Source organism: Platalea leucorodia, assembly GCF_965183815.1.
Source record: "Platalea leucorodia genome assembly, chromosome: 3".
NCBI classification, from domain to species: domain Eukaryota; kingdom Metazoa; phylum Chordata; class Aves; order Pelecaniformes; family Threskiornithidae; genus Platalea; species Platalea leucorodia.
In genome coordinates, this window is record NC_138825.1 from 53,292,114 (window position 1) to 53,311,766 (window position 19,653).

The window sequence follows — 19,653 nt, forward strand, 5'->3', positions numbered from 1 at the left end:
AAAAGAAATCTGCCCTGTTGTGTCTCTCTGCGTTGTCTTCTTCTACACCCCCAAAGCAGCAGGCAAGTGGTCATCCATATCCAATGTAATTCTGAGTATAAAGTTCTTCAGTTGTATATGTAGGAGGGAGAGGACAGCATTGCTTTAATATTATTTACAGCTTCTGAAGATACCGGACAAAGGAATTATCGCCTACCCCATATTGTGCACTGACGGACTCTCAGTGACAGACTGAAAGGGCCATAATCTAAGACATCAGCTCTTGTATTTCAAGCGTGTCATACAAAAAAACCCATAACAACAGAGGTCAAAACAAGAGAGCCAAAGTTTGTTTAGAAATTACATTTGAGAAACAAAGGTTGTGATGCATGGCTTGACAACTGACAAAGTTAATTAATTATTTGTTTGTGAGTTTTGAGCAAACACTTTGGCTGTTATATAAGCATGCAATGAAGGAGGGCAAAGCCCTGGAAAGCAGCTGAGTTAGATATTTTAATGAGTTGCAACATGCAAAGATGCCAACCCTGGGTGACACTTTAGAGCAGATCGGAGAATTTGACTTCTTTCAGAAACAAGCCCTCTTTGTCTTATGCTTGCTTTCTGCTACCTTCACTCTCATTTACGTGGGATTTTTTTCCTGGGATTCACCCCCGACCACCATTGCCGCAGCTCTGGCGTGGCTGAGCTGAGCCAGTGGTGTGGCTGGAGCCTGGAGGAGCAGCTGAATCACACGGTTCCCAAGTGGGGCGGCTGCCGGGACGGTTTTGGCAGCCACTGCAGGAGGAACGAGGTGGACCGGACTGCAACAGGCATCAGCTGCACCAACCCCCTTGGCAGCCTCGTGGGTAACCAGAGCACTGTCCCCCTTGGTCTCTGCTGGGATGGCTGGGTCTACGACTCCCCAGGGACCTCTCTTGTGACTGAGGTAAGACACAGTTTGTCCAACAAAATCACTCTTGCCTGCATGCTTTGAAGCTAGAAGTTGTTGGATTTGTAGAGTTTGCTTTTGGTGCACAGCCTGAGCCTGACTGCTAATAAATAGTGAATATCAGGACTTGCTAGGGACTTAGAGCAAAGATTTATATGGATAAATAATGGGAAATGATTGCTTTCCCTGGGAGGATAATACTGCAAGCTAGTCATCAATCAGACAATGGTTATTCTCATAATTCAGTATTTCAGTCACCAAACTGAAGGTAGCACTCTGTAGTCCAAACTGAGCAATTGCACATTTGGGTAATAATCCAAACAGATACTCACATACAATGAACAAGAATCATAGAATCATAGAATCGTTAAGGTTGGAAAAGACCCTTAAGATCATTGAGTCCAACCATTAACCTATCACTGCCAAGTCCACCGCTAAACCATGTCCTCGAGCACCACATCTACCCTTCTTTTAAATACCTCCAGGGATGGAGACTCAACCACTTCCCTGGGCAGCCTGTTCCCGTGCCTGACTACCCTTTCGGTGAAGAAGTTTTTCCTAATGTCCAACCTAAACTTCCCCTGGCAAAGAAGTAGAAGATGAGGCTAAATTTGACAGAAAATGAATTAGCAACATCAGCGTTCTTTTCTTCCAACTTACACTAACGCAGATAGTTTAGAAAGTGAAAAACTGCAAACCAGTACTAACAGTCTAAAAGCCATGTAGAGACCTGAAGCATAGGAAGGACCTCAAGAGAGACCTCTTCTACTCCTCTTCCAGTCCCAAATCTATATTAACTATACCTAAACCATGCCTAGCAGAATGTTTCTGTAACCCATTCTTAAAAAACTGCAATGCTGAATACTTCACAGCTTCCTTGGGCAGGGTATTCATATTCCCTTGCTTTGTTATCGTTACTATTACAAAGCAACTCCACCTCACTTTCCCTTGGGACATACGGGCTGTGGCAGAGAAGAGCATTCCTAGCTGTCCTCCCCATCAGTCAAGCCAGGGAAACCAATGTGAGCTGTTTGGTACAGCCCCAGCAAATTTGTCTGGGTTAAAAAGAGATTAAATAAGCAGCCAAAGACATTCATGCTTCTTTCTGGGCTGAAGTCTAGTTAGACCTGAATGAGTATGTGCAACCGTAGAGAAGTTAACACCAGTTTGCCCTCCTCCCCTTGCTGGGTGTGGGTTGGTAACCTGTTAATTGTAAGTCAAAAGCAAGTTACAGAGTACTGGTTCGCTGCAGAGAAAAGTCAACCAAATCCTGGCCATTTTGCCAGTGCTAATTAGAAGCAGGACAGCCATCTCTTGGCTCCCCTCCTGCAGGGCTCATGGCAGCCCTGCCACCTCTCATGCCCAGCACTGCTTTCACGCAGCGAGATAATACATGGTTACAGTCCTTGGCATCTGGGAAGGAAACGGTGCTCCAAGTGTCCTCCAAATTTCAAGCAGGTGGGTGGAGAGGAGAGGGTGAGATTTCTCTGAACTTTTTAATTTGTTCGTTCAAAGCTTCTCTCCCTCTCACACTCTCCTTATGTGTCATTGTGCAATCATTTTTCAGGGTGTAACTTTTCCACAAGGTTTGGGAAAATCCGGACAAGATGTATTGCAGATGTCAGTTTATGAAATTAGAGGGTTTCTTTTCTGGAGCCTGTTTTCTAGTTGTGTGTGATTGGTTTCCTTCCTCCTCAAACAGCCATGGTTTGTATTGCATGTTCCCGCACTTCTAACTGTGGTTGCCCTTGCAGTTTAACCTGGTGCGTGAGGACTCCTGGAACCTGGACCTCTTCCAGTCGTGTGTGAACACTAGGTTTTTTTATTGGCTCTGTGAGTGTTGGCGACATAGCAGACAGGTATGTAGTATGTAGACAGATGTGAGATGAACGGTTTCCTCTGGTTATCTGCTTCCTGCACGTTGCTGAACAACATTCAGAATTCAAAGAGGAAACAAATGCAACTAAAGCTTGATTCAAAAGGCCCGTGTGTCACATACAAAGGGGTGGATGGTGGTTCCTAAGCTCCTGCTTTCAAAGGCAAGGGACCCTTGTTGTGACCCAGGAATCCACGGAAATGCCATGGTGTTGCTCCACTTTTACAGCCTCTCAGTGGCTCCGTGGGGTATTTGCACAGTCACAAGTGAAGAGATTTTGGTTTTTTTCACAGTGGCAAACTGCAATGTGAGCTCAGAGTTTGAGATGAAATTTTAAGTCATGCACCGAGAACTATTTGTCCACCTTTGTGATAAATTTGTTTCACATTAATTTTAACAGTATCCAGATGGCCATAAATCAGTTTCAATATAGGAGAGTTTTCCTCAGATACAGAAATAGAAGAAGTTGCTCCTTCCTAAATTTTCTTTGCTCGCCCTTTTTCTCAATTGGCTCTGTATGTAGCCAGATCTAGACCTTATTATCCGTCATCTCTTCTTTTCCATCACAAATGTCATTGTGCCATATATCTGCCCAGTGGGGGGTTTTTTTAGGTTAGACTCTGAACGAATCTATTGCTTTGTAGCTGACCTTGCTGTGCATGTTTACCAAATTTTTCAGTAAAATGACAAGAGAGGCTGAGACTGGAATTTGAAGAGGTGAAGGTAACACGGGGTGAACAAACCTTCTGTAGAGTTTGTCTTGGAGAAACGTTTTTGATTTCTTTATATTCTCAGAACATAGGAGAGCACAATGAGCAATAGCCTTTTCCGCCCATGCTGATCAGGCCCCAAAATCATCTCTGTTGGACAGCTATTGCCATCTTTCCCTTCTTTTGATTTTCCCCCTCCTCCAAGGGGGAAGGTCTACGGGAAGGGGCAGAGCCGTACCCCATAGTACTTCTGCAGTGTCACAAAATGAGGGTGGGACTGTGTTTGTCTCACTGGTCCCTGCTCCCATGTTTCATTGCAGGCAAACACATCATTGGTTAGGTTGTGCATGCCACCTTTGTGGGGAAAGTGGCTACCACAGTCCTAGCTAACCCCAACCTGTCCCTCCACATGGACAAACCTGCTTGTGAAGAAGCTCACCTATGCACGGATTGGACAGAGTGCTTTCCAGTCCTCAGTAAACCATTATCTTACTGCCAGTGAACCAGACCATGTTTGTTTTTAAGTTTTCTGCTTAAACGGATTTTTCATCAGAAGATAGTGATTTATCAAAGTATCTCATTCTGGCCACATCTTATGTGCGGCTACACCTTTGGCAAAAAGCTCTCTCAGGTGAAAGACATCAAATGGCTACAGCAGTACCGCAAATATCCTACATCCAGCCTTCAGTCCTGGGCTGGAGTACCTTGTGTGATTTGAAGGACAAAAGTTAGCACGCTTATGCCAATTTTTGCTTTTCTTCACATACATTTTGAAAGATCTTGGGTTTTTTGGCATCAGAAACATATGTCAGTCCTTTCTTTCCCTTAAATACAAATTCTTGTTTTCTGGCCAGTCTTCTAGTGAATTTGAACATATTCCATCCTTTTTCCTCGAACTCAGGGGATAATGACGCACATCTTATGGGACCAAAGAAGGGGATATGTAGCAGCCGCTCATCCAGGCATGACAGGACATGAAAGAGCAGTGCGCAGATCCCACAGCCATCAGAGGTGCCACTTTTCAGATGACCTTTTCAGCACAGAGATAGATTAAGCACTCATGTTTACTAGCAAAGGCATTTCTTGGCAGCATATAGCTGTGTGAGCCAATAGAAACCAGAGCTCACAAACCTGCAGCCACTTATATCAGAAATGCTCTCTCTCTGTGTCAAAATACTGAAGGATCTTTTTACCAAGGCTCATTAATAAGCAAAAGTATGAAAAGACATGAGGGAGTAGGATATCGTTGTTGCTAAGATAAAGCACATGCATGTCATAGCATCGAGGGGTTTTCTACTGCTCTGCTTACTGCCATCCTGACCCAGTTCACTGCGGTCCCGGCACTGCAAGCACCCAAGAGCAATACAAAATCCCGTACCCAGACAGTGCTATACTTAGGGCAAAAACAAACCCAGAAGTCTCAAATTTAGCAGAGGGAATGAGAAAAAGGCCTTCAAACCCAGAATTGGCCCAGAATTAATTCTGTGTTTACTGGATTTGAGATATCCATCCTCTTCTTGTCAGACAGCCTGGGTGCAGCTGGAGTGCTAGTGCAAAGCACTGCAGTGCAACCCACTGTACTCGGAACAACTGTGAACGTTTCAGGTGCTTCAGGGGAGCTTTCATAAGCCCTTTCCAAATGTGCTTCTCTCTGAGGGATTAGACCTACTCATTTACTTGATTGGTCTCTGGGCACACATCCAGGTGCTGACTCTGACATTCAAGAGTCATAGGTGTCTTGGAAATGGCACCCCTGTGTCCCTAGAGAGCTCCTGAGGTCAGTGCTAACATGCAGCACTTGCATCTCTGGCACTCAGAGCTGGGGCACTGGGAAAGGGCCTTCACAGGAGAGGACTCCTCTCATGGTCTGATGAGGCTCTCTTAGGCTGGCCTTTAAGGCAAGTCAAAAATGTCTGTATGTCAGGCTCATGACAGGAGGAAAGTTTGAGTGATGGGATCTGCTGATGTTATTGTGGAGAACAGAAGACATTTATTTTGGCTGGCATTTATTATCATGTTATTTTTGTTAGTGGACATTGACTAATTTAATGGGTTTTATAAATCATACTTCTAACTGAATATATACCTCTGTCAGCTAGAAAACAAATGCCTTTCCAGTGTTCCAGTAAACTTGTTTCTTTTGGGAACAATTTATTTCTGACTATCAATGAGTCACGGTGATACAGGGAATGACAAATAACAGGGATGTACAAGAGCCTCTTCAAGAAGCGCTCAATAGTCAGCCAAGGTCAATGAGAAAATAGGTAACAAACATAGTTGTCGAACAAGATCCCCATTAAAAAGCTATTGCAGCTCTGAAAGATGGGCTGAAGAGCCACACCAGAGTGTTTGTTGAACTCATTAGCTAAGTCATTAACCAGAAGTGAAAGACGACCTGAACACATAGGACAGGGGAGTCTCCTGAGCTTCCATCAAGGTGAAAAATGCTGCAAAGGGAAGAGCAGGTGCAGACTCCTACCCAAAATGAAGAGAGAAGAGGGCAACGGGGACCATCTCCAGCCTCTTCAAAAACTTCGACTTGCCACCCTACCCTGCCAGCAGCTGAACCTGTTTCTTTTTTTCTTCTTTCCCTCTGCAGGTTTGGCTGCAAACTCTGCCTCCTGGTCACAGTCCTCGTCAATTCAGCCTCGGGCATTCTCATGGCCTTTGAGCCGAGCTACACGTGGATGGTGCTCTTCCGCCTGATTCAGGGACTGATCAGCAAGGGGGGCTGGCTTATAGGCTACGTCCTCAGTTACTGCATCTTGCAATTACACTTCCTGGGCAGGAACCCCCCATTTAGCAGGGCTGACCCCTGTTGGTGCCATCCGATTTTTAAGGAACCATGTATAACAAGAGCAGACAGCAACACTGTGCTATTTACTGCCAAACTGCACCTCTTTGCTTAAATGCAGGTGTTTATGACCCAAGCTTGCACCAGCTCATAGACATAAATGGAATAATTAGGAGGCAGCACTGAAAACTAAGGAGCGTTCATACCTGGAGAGGGACGTGCCAAAATGAAGGACAAGGTCTAGAGACAAGAAGTAATTGAAAAAGCTGCAAAGATGTATGAGACTTTTCCGGGAAAGGCAGTAAGTGGTGCTGTGAGAGATAACACTTGTGTTGCACAGCCTTGGCGCCGAAATCATTCTCGCTGTGCTGTTTCACATGCTTGGTGGTGGGGAGACTCTGTTCCCAAGACTTAGAGGAGGAGGGAGATGGAGGCAAGCAAGTGCCAGCTGTCTATTTTATTTTCCCATTTAGTTCTTAGCTAGAAGGAGTGTGAGGAAGAAAGCAACCTTTGCCCCGTGTTGATGGGTGAGGGCCTGACACCCTGGAAGGCAGGGGCAAAGTCCCCAGCTGACCGGCAGAGGAGGAAGGGTCAGGACTTGCCCTGTGCTCTACACCAGGGACAAAGACCTGCTCTGCTTTCCCATCCAAACCCACACCCGCGCACCACGCTGCAAGAGCACAGCTAAGCACAGGGGCTCCACGTGGTTTTAGCTGGCAGGAGCTTTGGAGTCCACCCAGCTCTCGAAACCAATTTATTTTCTCTGTGCTTCATGCAACTTGTCCTTGCAGTTGCAGAATTTGTTGGCTCAAACTGCCAGAGGGTAGCAGGCGTCACTTACCAGACTGCCTTCAGCCTGGGACTCCTCATCCTCACTGCCCTGGCTTCTGCACTGGAGGTGGCTCCAGCTCGCGGTCACACTGCCCAGTTTGTTCTTCCTGCCCTACTGTTGTTAAGCGCCTGCTGCTACAGCTCCCAGCAACACCGAGCCAAAAACAGGGGACTGTAACTGGGAGCTGAGGCTTCTCTTTAGGGATCAGCCATAGCGCTACACGTAGGATTTCTGAGATGACATCAGATCAGATCTGGCATTTTTCTGTTATTCTGTTCCCCCTGCCCAGGGCTTCAGTCTGAATCATCTGAGAGCAAGAGACTACCTGCAACATGTCGTAACACTTCTGTGTTTGGAGTCCTTGCCACCCACCACAAACTAGTAAGTTGTTATTTTTGGACAGTACTTGAGCTACTGTGAGAAGTGAGTTTTTCTAATCATTGATTAAAATTGCTTTTTTTTTCTTTAATGCAATCAACAGACTTTTATTGACTATTTGCAAAAAAAAATTGAGTGAAAATGCTCCTTAGAAAATTCCATAACCAGATCAGGGAACAGATTTGGGAGGGGTTTTTTTTGAAAGTTTATTTTTAACATGGAGAAGCTGAAGGATTAGGTTTACAGCTGTTCTTTTTTATATCCACAGACAATTAGCCATTTCTAAAACATGTCAACAGAATTTATCTCAAGCTAATGTTTCCAAGCTATAATAAACCGGTTTTAGCCTTAAAAAAAAATAAAAAATCACGCTATGTTGTCATTGAATTGGAGCACAAATCAGAGTGCAATCACTGACAGACACAGCTACCACTGAGTTCAGTATGGCCTGTGGATATTCAATACACCATAGGATCCTAGCCTGAGAAACTCAGTTCCATTTTCATTTTCTGTGTACCAGCAATGTGCATTTTCCTTCCTCATAGCTATCATGGTTATATGTGTTGCAGGTGTCTGCCTAAGTCTCCCAGGTGGCTCATAGCTCAAAAGCAAAATGACAAATCTATGGAAGTTATTAAGCACATCGCCGAGAGAAATAAGACGAAGCTACCTCTGTCTTTCCAAGTGACTGCACTGCATTTGCTGCATATATGCAAACCTCGAGGCAAATAATGTTATGAGTTTAGGATTGTTTTGGGTTTAGAGTGGGGAGCAGCTTGGTGACCAAAAGCACTGCAGTTCCCTAATGCAAAGCTAAGTGAGTTTTCTTCTCTTTGACTGCCTAGGACCCTCGCAGAGCATATTTGGGAAAAGAGACTTGCAAAAACGGCCAGCAGACAAGAAAAATTATTCCTTTAAGTAGTATCAATCAACAGTAAAGTCACCAAATCTCATGACTTAAAATTCCAGAACATCCTTATTCATTATTTTTTTAAATGCTGCTTCATGCCATGCAACAGCCTCATACACATGGCTACACAGATATGAAGACTGTCTATATACATCTTCAGGTTTCCTTTCCCCAAAACACTCTGGAGAAGTTATTTTGCCCTCAGTTACTTAACTGGCAAATGAAAACCCTCATCCTCCCATCCATCCAGAGGAAAATATTCATTGCAGTGCTCACCACCCTCTCCCCTGCCCACTGTAATCTCTTGTCCTGTCACTTGTGCTCCCAGAATCTCAGCTCCGAAGATGAAGGTGGAGAAAAGCTGAAACCTTCATTTCTAAACCTGATCAGGACACCTCAGATCAGAAAACACACATTCATTTTGGGTACAGCTGGTAAAGGAAGGTTTTTGCAGCCCAAATAGAGGTGTGTGATTTGGTGCCCTAAATCGTCATCATTGATTTAAGCCTGTTTTGCTCCCAGCCAGCTGCAAATCTCAGTTCTCTGCATAAACTCTCTCCCAAAGGATTTGGCTTCATTTCCACCCTCTTATCTGCCCAGGTTCATGAGCTCCGTCCTCCACCAGGGGCTCATCACACACATGGGAGTAGCCGCTGGAAACGTATCTGGCTTTCCTCTGTTCTGCTCTCGTCGAGTTCCCAGCCGCCTTCACCTTCATGCTAACACTGGATCGCATTGGCCATCGCTACCTGTGAGCTGCGGCAAACGTGATGGCAGGTGGTGCTTGCCTCGTTACAGCATTAGTGCCAGACAGTGAGTCACGCAAACCTCCTCCATCAATGAATTCTCTCCCTGTCTCTCGCTTATCGCCCTGGAAAATGGAAAACAATCCTTGCTAACCTGGCCCATGTCAGTATTGTGATCCAATGAAGACCAATACCATAAAAGCTAATGTATGTCCTACCATCAGCATCTATACCAGCTAATGAGAGGCTGGAGAAATGGAGTGAATTAAATTTCCAAAATGGCATCAAATCAGATGGCAAGTCTGCAAGTGCTAGATCATGAAGCATGCCATGTTAAGTCCACAATTTTTTTCTGGCCTAAAATTTGCATTTGAATGCATAATTCAGGGGTTTCATCCAAAAATCCCCATGTTTTCTGTTTCTAAAAAGGAAAAATGTATGGGCACACACACACTTTTAAACAGTAAGTGCTTTCTGCCATCAACAGTGCTGCTGCCATGAATGTAGGATGTTGAGCAATCACGATGACAGGTATTTGGCTTTTGTTTAGCTACGTGCTCACTCCAAGGCCACAGTCTCAAAGCAGTGCGTCCCTTAAGGGCCACCAAATGAAACATCTTTCCTTTTTCTTTATGAAATACAACTGACTGAAACCACAGACATAAGAGTGCCAACCAACTACCAGTTCATGCAGGGAAAAGGATAAAACCACAAAATGTTACAGAAAAATGTCGTAGGCAAAAAACCCAAAGTGTCTAGACAATGGAAACTCATTTTAACACGTGACTGGGGAGTGCAGAGGCTATGCAAGGCATCACTGAGCTTTGCTGGGGCAACGCAGGGGTAGGAGTCCTGCGGCCCCGCAACTGCTGCCTGGGCCAGAGCACGGGGAGCAGCAGCGCCCGGGTGAGCGCCTCACACCGGGGACAGGTACGGCCAGTGGAGACGCTGCTGCCAACCCGGCTCAGCCCATGGTTTAATGCCCTGCTGGGCTTGGTGGCAGCACTCACCAGCAGAGACCCAGACTTCATAGAATCATAGAATCGTTAAGGTTGGAAAAGACCCTTAAGATCATCAAGTCCAACCGTTAACCTATCACTGCCAAGTCCACCACTAAACCATGTCCCTAAGCATCACATCTACATGTCTTTTAAATACCTCCAGGGATGGAGACTCAACCACTTCCCTGGGAAGCTTGTTCCAATGCCTGACAACCCTTTCAGTGAAGAAGTTTTTCCTAATAGCCAATCTAAACCTCCCCTGGCACAACTTGAGGCCATTTACTCTCATCCTATGGCTTGTTACGGGGGAGAAGAGACTGACCCCCACTTCGCTACAACTTCCTTTCAGGTAGTTGTAGAGAGCAATAAGGTCTCCCCTCAGCCTCCTCTTCTCCAGGCTAAACAACCCCAGCTCCCTCAGCCAGTCCTCATAAGAGTTGTTCTCTAGACCCTTCACCAGCTTCATCACCCTCCTCTGGACACGCTCCAGCACCTCAATGTCCTTCTTGTAGTGAGGGGCCCAAAACTGAACACAGTACTCGAGGTGCGGCCTCACCAGTGCCCAGTACAGGGGCACTATCACCTCCCTGGTCCTGCTGGCCACACTATTCCTGATACAAGCCAGGATGCCATTGGCTTTCTTGGCCACCTGGGCGCACTGCTGGCTCATCTGCACCCGGCTGTTGACCAATACCCCCAGGTCACTTCCCGCAGGGCAGCTTTCCAGCCACTCTTCCCCACTTGACTGCGTTGGCACCACAAGCTCTGAGCTGAATCACCTTCAAATCACGTAGCCCAAAGCCTAACCCTCCAGAAAAGGGTTGCTTTTCACTCAGACCAGCTCTGCAGGGGCGGCGGGGCAGGCAGAGCCCCAGCAGGGAGGCAGGGACAGCCCCAGACTCCCACAGCTGCAGTGCTGCAAACCACATGCAGCAGTGGCTGGTGTCTCAGCTCTGTAAAGGCTCTGCCAGCAGGGCTTACCGGCAGCTATGGGTCAGTAAAATACTGCCCGGGGCTTGACGCGTCCCTCAGCTGGCTAAATGAGGGAGAAACTCAATGCTCTGAGTGTGCTAATAGCTGAAACATCTGAAGCCATGATCCAAGGTCAGTTTGGGATCTAAAAGCCCACGTGGCAGACTGAGGTGTTCTGGACTGACTCTACACTCAGGGCTGGGATATTCATTTATTTGCAGCAGACATCCATGGCTCCAGGTGTGAAAGCAATTGTAGAGCACACACTGAGAGACAGGGAGGCAACAGAAACTTGTCCCAGCCTGAAAGCCACCAGAAGCCTCTGTGCAAAAATATGGAGTATTTTGCTGACAGGCAGATTTCAACTACTAAACAATGCAGCTGCCCTCTGTTTAGTTTTATTGCAAGCAAAAAATGGTGTCTTGCATAAGCTTTTGTTTAATGTGCTCGATAACCCAAACTACTTTGTATCATTGATTTCTCCTCTCTGTGACAGCAACCTAGAAAAGTCTCAAGTCTTGGTTATTTGCTTGAGTCACAAGAAAATTGCATTATAAATTCTTTATATTGAGTGAAATGGAGCACCATCATGTGCTGTCCTCTTGACCTTCCATGACGGCAAACTTACTGCTTCCTTAAATTAAATCTTTGATGCTGTTTTATGTCAAGAGCATAAAAAACCCCATAGTTTTGTATTCCAACCTTAATGTGCACAATGTCTTTCCAGCTCTTTATTGGCTTAAAACGACTGCAGCTTGCTTGGACAGGATGGGAATTACCATGTGCTACAGAATTAGTTGCTTGGTAAATCCTAAGCTGTATCCAATATTTGTCAGGTAAGTGCACCATCTTCCATTAGCTGGTAAAAGCACTGGGTGTTTCTCTGGGAGAGACTGCAAGTGGCTGACTCAAGGCTGTGGATGCAGCTGAGGAGCCTGTGGCTCATGCACTGCCCTGGAAAAGGAGTTTGCATGTATAACACACACCTTGCAAAGGTGGAAGAGAGCTGCTGGGTGGTGCAGCAGAAACCCACTGCCTTCCCTGGCCAAAGCCCCTTCCCTGCTTGCAAGCCCAACACTGAGGCAGCAGGTTCCTGAGGGCATGTGTGAGAAACCATCCCAGACACCCTTCAGGCTCCCCTTCCAGTGCAGTTCAGTGAACAAGAAGTCAAATGCTCATTAACATCTCTCCTCCAATATAGGGCTAGTCTTAATGTCTTGCCTTGTCCAATTCTCTCTCTCCTCACCCATTTTATCTTTTGGTATTTCTCCACAGGAGACTGCTCTGCCTGTGCTCTCTTTCGATTATGTTCATCATGATAGGAGCCAGGCATTTCTAAGCCCCTTTCTAAGCCCCAGGGTGTTATCTGTCCTTTCCTCCCTGAGGCTCATGGCCCATCCCTCCTCCTATCAGCTGCAAATGCCCTGGACAGGGTGCTGACCTGCTCATCCCAGCAGCAGGGGTGGGCAAACCCTTGTGGGTCCTGCCAGGGTGCTGGGGTGCAGAGCTGGACAAGGGACCCCCAGGCAGAGCCAGTGAGGTGTGCACGTGCATGTGTGTGCATGCACGTGTGCTTTGCAGGAACCTAGGAGTCCTTGTCTGCTTGTCTATGTGCAGCCTCGGTGGGATCATAACGCCCTTGCTTTTGTGCTGACTAGTGGAGCTCTGTCACGAACTGCCCCTGGTCGTCTTTGGTAAGAGAGCTGTGAGATGGGATCGGTTGGCCACAGCCTAGATGAGTGAGTTTGGTGATCTATGTCCCGCCTTTAAAAAAAACTAGAGAGTTGTATATACACCTGTGTACACACGTAAGATACAGCTTGGTAAGTCTGTTTCATCTGGGTGTTTGGAAGTTGTAGCAAAGTCACCCCTTAGCCCTTTCTGCGGTGAAGGGGACCCCATGTTTTAGGGACAGCCCTTTCAAGCTTTGACTTCCTCCTGCTGAGCCCTTCCAAGGGAGGAACATCTTTGGGTTCTGCCCCTCTCACCTACAGCATGGTTACAGGACCCAAGGTCCGAGCAGGATGGCCTCTTGTCTCCCTACACAAAAGGCACACTCCACCTCTTGCTGGCACCTCAGGGGGCCAGCCTGTCAAGGATCCCATGGCAATTTAGGATAGCAAAGCAGCATGTCAGCCCTAATGTTAAGGCTGATATCCTAAAAAAAGGTCTGCCTTCACTGTCTGCTACTGCATTTATTCAAATCAGACTGCCTGCGTGCAGGCAGTCTGCCCTGAGTATGGTCATAGCAGGATCTAAAACTCACCAGAAGGTGAAATTGGCCAGGTGAGCTGGTAGCAACCTTTTGTGTATGTCCTAATCTAGCCAAAAATAGGGATGACAGCTAGCTAGTGTCACCCCAATCCCATGCCAGCTGGACAACCAGAGCATAAACCTGTTTCCTTTGCATTGTGTGCACAAAGCAAGGGAGCCACACCACCTCTGGGTCTTTGGCCCATGATGGCTTTACAGGCCTCAGATGCACCTCAGAAATGTCAGCAATTACTCTGAAAAATGAGAATCACATAGATAAAAAGCCAAGCATTATTATCACTTTGAAGAGTCCTTATTCAGTCATCGGGGCAGCTGTGTCTCAATGAGAATTAATTAGTAACTTGGAGTTAAACTCGGGCATGACCATTGCATTGCCTTTTTGATCCTTGTTCTGTGTTTGCAGCTGTGATTGGTTTAATCAATGGCAGCTTGGCTTTGGTCCTACCTGAGATGAAGGGAAAGACTCTGCCTGAGACCATTGAAGATGCTGACAATCTGCACAGGTATGGCATTAAGCATCCTCCCGCAGAGCAGAGCAATTCTTCTTTACATCTGCAAAATCTGCTAAAAAAAAAAATTCATTGTACATGTCCAAGGATCTGTTGGGTTTTGTTGTAGACATATAAATACAGTGGATGGCTGCTGGGTAACTCATCCCCGGATATCGGGCAATATCGGGCTCTGGGCTCTCCTGTATGATCTGACCAGAATCGACTAACACCTTACGCGGAAGCCAGAAAGTAAGAGAAGGCGCGGAGGGTGGTTTCACGGGCCATCTGAAAAGCATTGATCTGGGCTTCAGTTGCTCCTTAGGCAGCACGTACAGCTGCTTTGCCTTGAGAGTCATCTGTCAGCATGGGAAAATGCATCCTCCCTGCCACAGCCGGACACTGCTAGCAGCTGAAGGTGGCATTCAAGCAGGAGAGCACCTTGGCATGGCGGCAGGAGCTTTCAGAAGCTCATTCAGCCATCCTACCTGCCCAAGGAAGGTGAGGCAGAGGGGCGAAGGCATGGCTCCTTGGAGAAAAGCAAGAAGGTTGATGGCATGGAAACGCTATTTGTGCTGGCTGTCGTACCTGTCCAAAGTAAAGCTGGGGAACACAACCCTCGGTCACGCCATCCTCCTGAAAACTTAGCAGGCCCATCTAAGCATCTGTTGCTGCCAGCTGCACCCTGCGTGTGCCTGGGGGTGCTCACCACCCCTGTCTCACCTCCTGTATGCAGCTGTGCCAGTGAGGGGACCGCTGATGTTCCCAGAGATGCTCACACCTGATAGCGAAAAAGCTGGCTGAGCTGTGGTTTTACATTTGGGGAGCAATGCAGAGAATGTCCTGGGGAGCAATGCAGGGAAGCTTTCTCCTTCTGGCACGACTCGCACCAGCTGGAGCAGCTCCCAGGGTGAGGGTAGAGCTCCACAGGCACTGAAGGAGCCACTCGGATTTACTGAAGCTTATGTGGAGCCAAAAGACACTTGGCCTGGTAAAAAATTGGGTGTGGGAGGAAAAGGACCCAGCCTGGCCAGAGAGGGATGGCAGCATAGCACAGGGTAGAGCATGGAGAGGTTGCCTCTGGGAAAACTTAGGAAGTCCATACATGCAACCACACACCCAAACGTTACTTTAGAAACCACCTAGAATAACAGTTTTTACAGTAGGAAATGCCAGAGTTCAAGTTACTAATGCTACCATTGTTATAGGATTTCCAGGCAGCAGCGCAGCTGCAACGAGGCCACAGAAAGTCTCCAATTTATTCCTTCTTCTGCTGCTCTTCAAAATAATCTAACCTCATTTGAAAAATTGCTCATGACAAGACATCTGTTAAACCTAGTTTTCAATGAATGTAAGCATGTGGATTATTTGGTGGATCGTGCTGTTAGCCACCAGGAGCATCACCTGCCCTTTCCCCTTTTCTTACGCAGGCAAGAAAGAAGCAAAGAAAAAATTATTTATCTCCATGTTCTGACTTCCAAAGCTGCCCCCCAAGCAAGAATCATAGAATCATAGAATTGCTTAGGTTGGAAAAGACCTCTAAGATCGTCAAGTCCAACCATTAACCTAACACTGCCAAGTCCACCACTAAACTGTGTCCCTAAGCATCACATCTACATGTCTTTTAAATACCTCCAGGGATGGGGACTCAACCACTTCCCTGGGAAGCTTGTTCCAGTGCCTGACAACCCTTTCAGTGAAGAAATTTTTCCTAATATCCAACCTAAACCTCCCCTGGCACAACTTGAGGCCATTTCCTCTCGTCCTATCACTTGTTACTTGGGAGAAGAGACCAACCCCCACCTCACTACAACCTCCTTTCAGGTAGTTGTAGAGAGCAATAAGGTCTCCCCTCAGCCTCCTCTTCTCCAGGCTAAACAACCCCAGTTCCCTCAGCCGCTCCTCACTAGACTTGTGCTCTAGACCCTTCACCAACTTCGTTGCCCTTCTTTGGATGTGCTCCAGCACCTCCGGGACCTGTTTTGCCCCAGATCTGCCTTTATTGAGGCAGGGAGGCAAAAGAGGACCAGCAGAGCAGCCATAGCAAGCCCAGCCCTCGACCCGACATGCAGGGGACAAGCCAGACCAACGCAGTGATCTTTTCCCAGTTGCATTATGCCAGCTGCCAGCAGTCTGCATCTTGGGGACATCTCAAGCCAGAGGTCATCTGCCTGCATTTCTGCTTCAGTCCCTCGTAAGCTGTCCTTCCACATATTTTTCTATTTGTCTTCTGAACACATTCATGCCTCTGGCGTCCCAGGGCATCTGGCAGCAGTAACTTGTATGGCATGAGTGGGAAATTTGTGAAGGAACAGGTTCCTCTGCTTGTTATAAAACCAAAAATCTCTTCAGGCTGCTCACTCACAACTCATTTCTGTAGTGAGCAGGAGTGCATTCATGAGCCCAGCTCACCTCCTCCAAGCTACACCTGATTCTGCGTGAAAGCAAGCATGTAGACAGTAACTGATTTACTGTCACAATTTTCCCTACACCCCTTAAAATCTTGGTACTGCCGGTTGGTCTATGGCTCCTGATGCCCAGCAGGTTGGCTTCCTGAGACAGCTCCTGCTGCCCAGCAGCAAGCACTGCCACTGCAGAGCCCCCTTCGGGACCGCAGGGCATCCAGAAGCCACTCTTCCCTCCCAGTTTACTCCTCTTCTTCCAGAGAAATAAGTACAAAAAATAAGTACTTCTAAGCCCAGACTGGCTTTTAAGCCTTTTTTTTTTTTTTTTTAACCCGTTTGACTGGATATTAGGCAAGCTGGAAAACAAAAAGGAAGGTGAAGAGGAGCTGGAGGCAGTGAAGCCTCATGACATGGGGGGCTGTGTGTAACTACAACATCAATAGGGATCAGTGATGGGGCGGGGGGAGAAAGCCCCATCACAGACACCTGCTGAGGGTGGCATGAACAATAACAAGACACTGTGCATATTAAAGCATATTCATGTTTGTGTTTACGCATATTTATTTTCCTAATGCCATGAGTTTGGTTTTTTGCATGGCCAAACTCCAAAACAGCTGTAAGGGATCAGGACTGAACTGAGGGGAAAGATGAGCCAAAAAAAGGATATGGCTTTCTAAGTAGATTTCCTTCAACAACATGCTGGAAAATCACTGCTCTAGTGCTTTTGAAGGTTGAAGGTTCCTCTCCACAGCCCTTGGGAAGCACTTAAAATGTGATTCACATCATATTCATCAACTTGTGTATATTCTCTGAATTTGGGTTTGTCTCCTGACCAGTCCCAGTTCTAGGAAAAAGCCTAATTTCTTCATATTTTAAAACATTTACAGAATGTAGGGTGACACAGTGCCATACAGTAGGGATGGGATTGGAACAAGTTGCAAATAAGATCCAGCACATGCATTGTTTTGATCACACAATAAACAGGGGAGCTGGAAACCACATGAGCTTTGTACAGGCCTGTAGGATGTGATTTTCTGCCAATTCATGAACAAAAGAACACAAAAGAACATCTTGACAAAACAACCATGTTAAGATTACACTTTGCAGACAATAAGCCTTAATGAGTCTCTGATACACCGCAGAGCCTGTGGCCACGTTTGATGGGATAAAATTAACACTGGAATCTCCACATAGCAGCTATGCTGGCATGTCGGTGTTTGGATGTCAGTGCTGACGGCAACAGCAGAGGACAAGAACAGTGTTTAGAAAGTGCTGCCCTGGACCACATCTGCAGCCAGGCTGTCCATCAGGTGATGCCAGGGAGAACACCAGAAACTTTGTAAAAGTAAAGAGCAATTATTTCCAAAACCCAGTTGCTGAAGGTTGGTGGGTACCCTGAAACATGGAGTTTTTATGTTCTCTTTGGGACAGTCCTTATACTGTGGTTTTAAGTAGTTGGGCAGGGGACAGGGTCTTCTTATAAGGCCAGTCTCACTTTCATTAACCTGGACACAGCCACGTCCAGGTGCTCCCTGGGTTGCCTGAGCCAGCCAGTGGTTGGGCCCTGAAGTGCTCCTTCCCAAGCTCCAGGGACTGCCCTGCCACTGAGCTGGTTACGCTCCAGCAGCCCCAGGAGCAGACAAGCTTCAGCTGCTATTAATGGGAAGGGAAGCTAGCAAACTGTTTTTTTTATCTAAGGCAGGATGTTAGACAGCCTGTCTCATACCTTGGAGGAGATCCACTCCTACCACGCGCCCAGTGCATAAAAGCTTTCTGCACTTTGAGAGCAACCATGTGCGGCTGGACCAGATTTTACATGTTCCATTGACTTCCCAACTCTGGGAAGTAGTACATGAATTGACGAGGTTGCCAGCAAGGAAATCAATGAAGCACATTTGCTCCTGTGCTCATTAAGGTGCCACCAGAAGCAAATGCCAATATAACTTGTAGGTGACTGCAAAGCGAAGGCACGCCAGAGCCTGCCACCTCTGCAGCTCCTTCTGTGGCATCAGCAGTGCTTATGGAAAAAAAAAATGCCAGTGTGACAGGTAAGAGTCTTGAGAGCCAGCTTTTGTAGTTACTCATTTATTCATCCCAGTATTTGCTTTGCTTGACTTCTTGCCTCCTCCCCCATTTTCTTTCTGCACGGAGTTTTCAACAGGTTTTGAATCAATGAACTATAATAAAGACAGCTGTTCCGCCAGATTTCTTTTGTTGCAGAGCAGAGATATCTCTGCAATCACAGCAGGACACCAGCTCCACAGGACACATAGTTACATCCCCACTGGCCCTCTTGCCTGTCTTAGGATCAGATTGTTCTTTTCTGACCCTGAAGCAAATATTAGTTTTGCAACTGCCTGGGCCAAAGTCACTCCACACCAGATCTGTCCTTACCTTCTCAGAGCAATCTCGTCATGGCGTTGATTTGCTGGACAGCATGCTTCCCTGACTTTGAGGCCCTCGCAGCAACTCTGAACATTAACTGGGGCTCAGGCCAGTCGAAAGCAAGGGCAAGATCACCGTACTGCCAGCCGGGAAGCAATCCTGGGGGATCAACACACTGCCTGCGAGAGTCCAGCAACACTTTTCTCAGCTGGAAGCTCTCTCCCTGCAGATGATCATGAAATGGCAGCAGTATCTTGTGCCCTGCATACACCATCCTTATTGAAAACCAGCGTTCCCCAGCAGTGCTAGGGACCAACAAGACAGAAACAGTGAAGAGGAGCCACAGTACCGTTGTGCCTGTTTTCCTCTGCAACCACAAGACTGTTGCAGTTGTTAAATGGGAGGGACTAGGAAAATTGTGAAAGCTGCTGGATAGTGCTTGGCAGACCCAGTGTTGCCCCAATGCTCCCTGAGGCACAGGACCCCTGGCCAAATCCCAGCTCAGAGTCCTGCAGGTCCCTAAGCCTGAGCCCAGCTCACTCCAAAGGGATGCCTCTGCAGGGCTGCCCCCTCCAAACACATAGAGATACAGCTCTGTCCTGGCCCCAGCCCCATCCTAAGCCTCCAGCGGAGCAGGACTCTAGTGGGCTTTCAGTCCCCTGGCAGCTGTAATGGTTTTCCCACCCTGACTGGAGTCTCAACATAATATTTTTAATACAATTCTGCATGTCTGTGCATGCACAGATTTATAATGCTATGGAGGCTTAGGAAAACAGTTTCATACAAAAAAAGGTATAGATTAACCAATATGAAGATGATATTAAGACAAGAAAATTTAGTGGTTACACATTAAAAACTGAGCAAGGCTATTACTTTATGAAAGACTATGAGTCTTTCTTATCCCATGGACCCCTTTTCATGCTCTGGAGTTGCCACATGCCCATCTTTGTGAGT

The 19,653-nt window shown here is 46.9% G+C and overlaps 1 pseudogene across 1 annotated transcript; it reads left to right on the forward strand.

Moving 5' to 3' along the window:
* Positions 1 to 515: 515 nt before the first annotated feature.
* On the forward strand, positions 516 to 18,982 carry LOC309587348 (solute carrier family 22 member 2-like; annotated as a pseudogene). Its single transcript has 12 exons — positions 516 to 925; positions 2,683 to 2,787; positions 6,114 to 6,268; positions 7,100 to 7,259; positions 8,088 to 8,202; positions 8,757 to 8,862; positions 9,029 to 9,241; positions 11,875 to 11,983; positions 12,729 to 12,841; positions 13,825 to 13,924; positions 15,340 to 15,402; positions 18,717 to 18,982. The product of its transcript is annotated as a solute carrier family 22 member 2-like (transcript).
* The last annotated feature ends 671 nt before the right edge of the window (positions 18,983 to 19,653 follow it).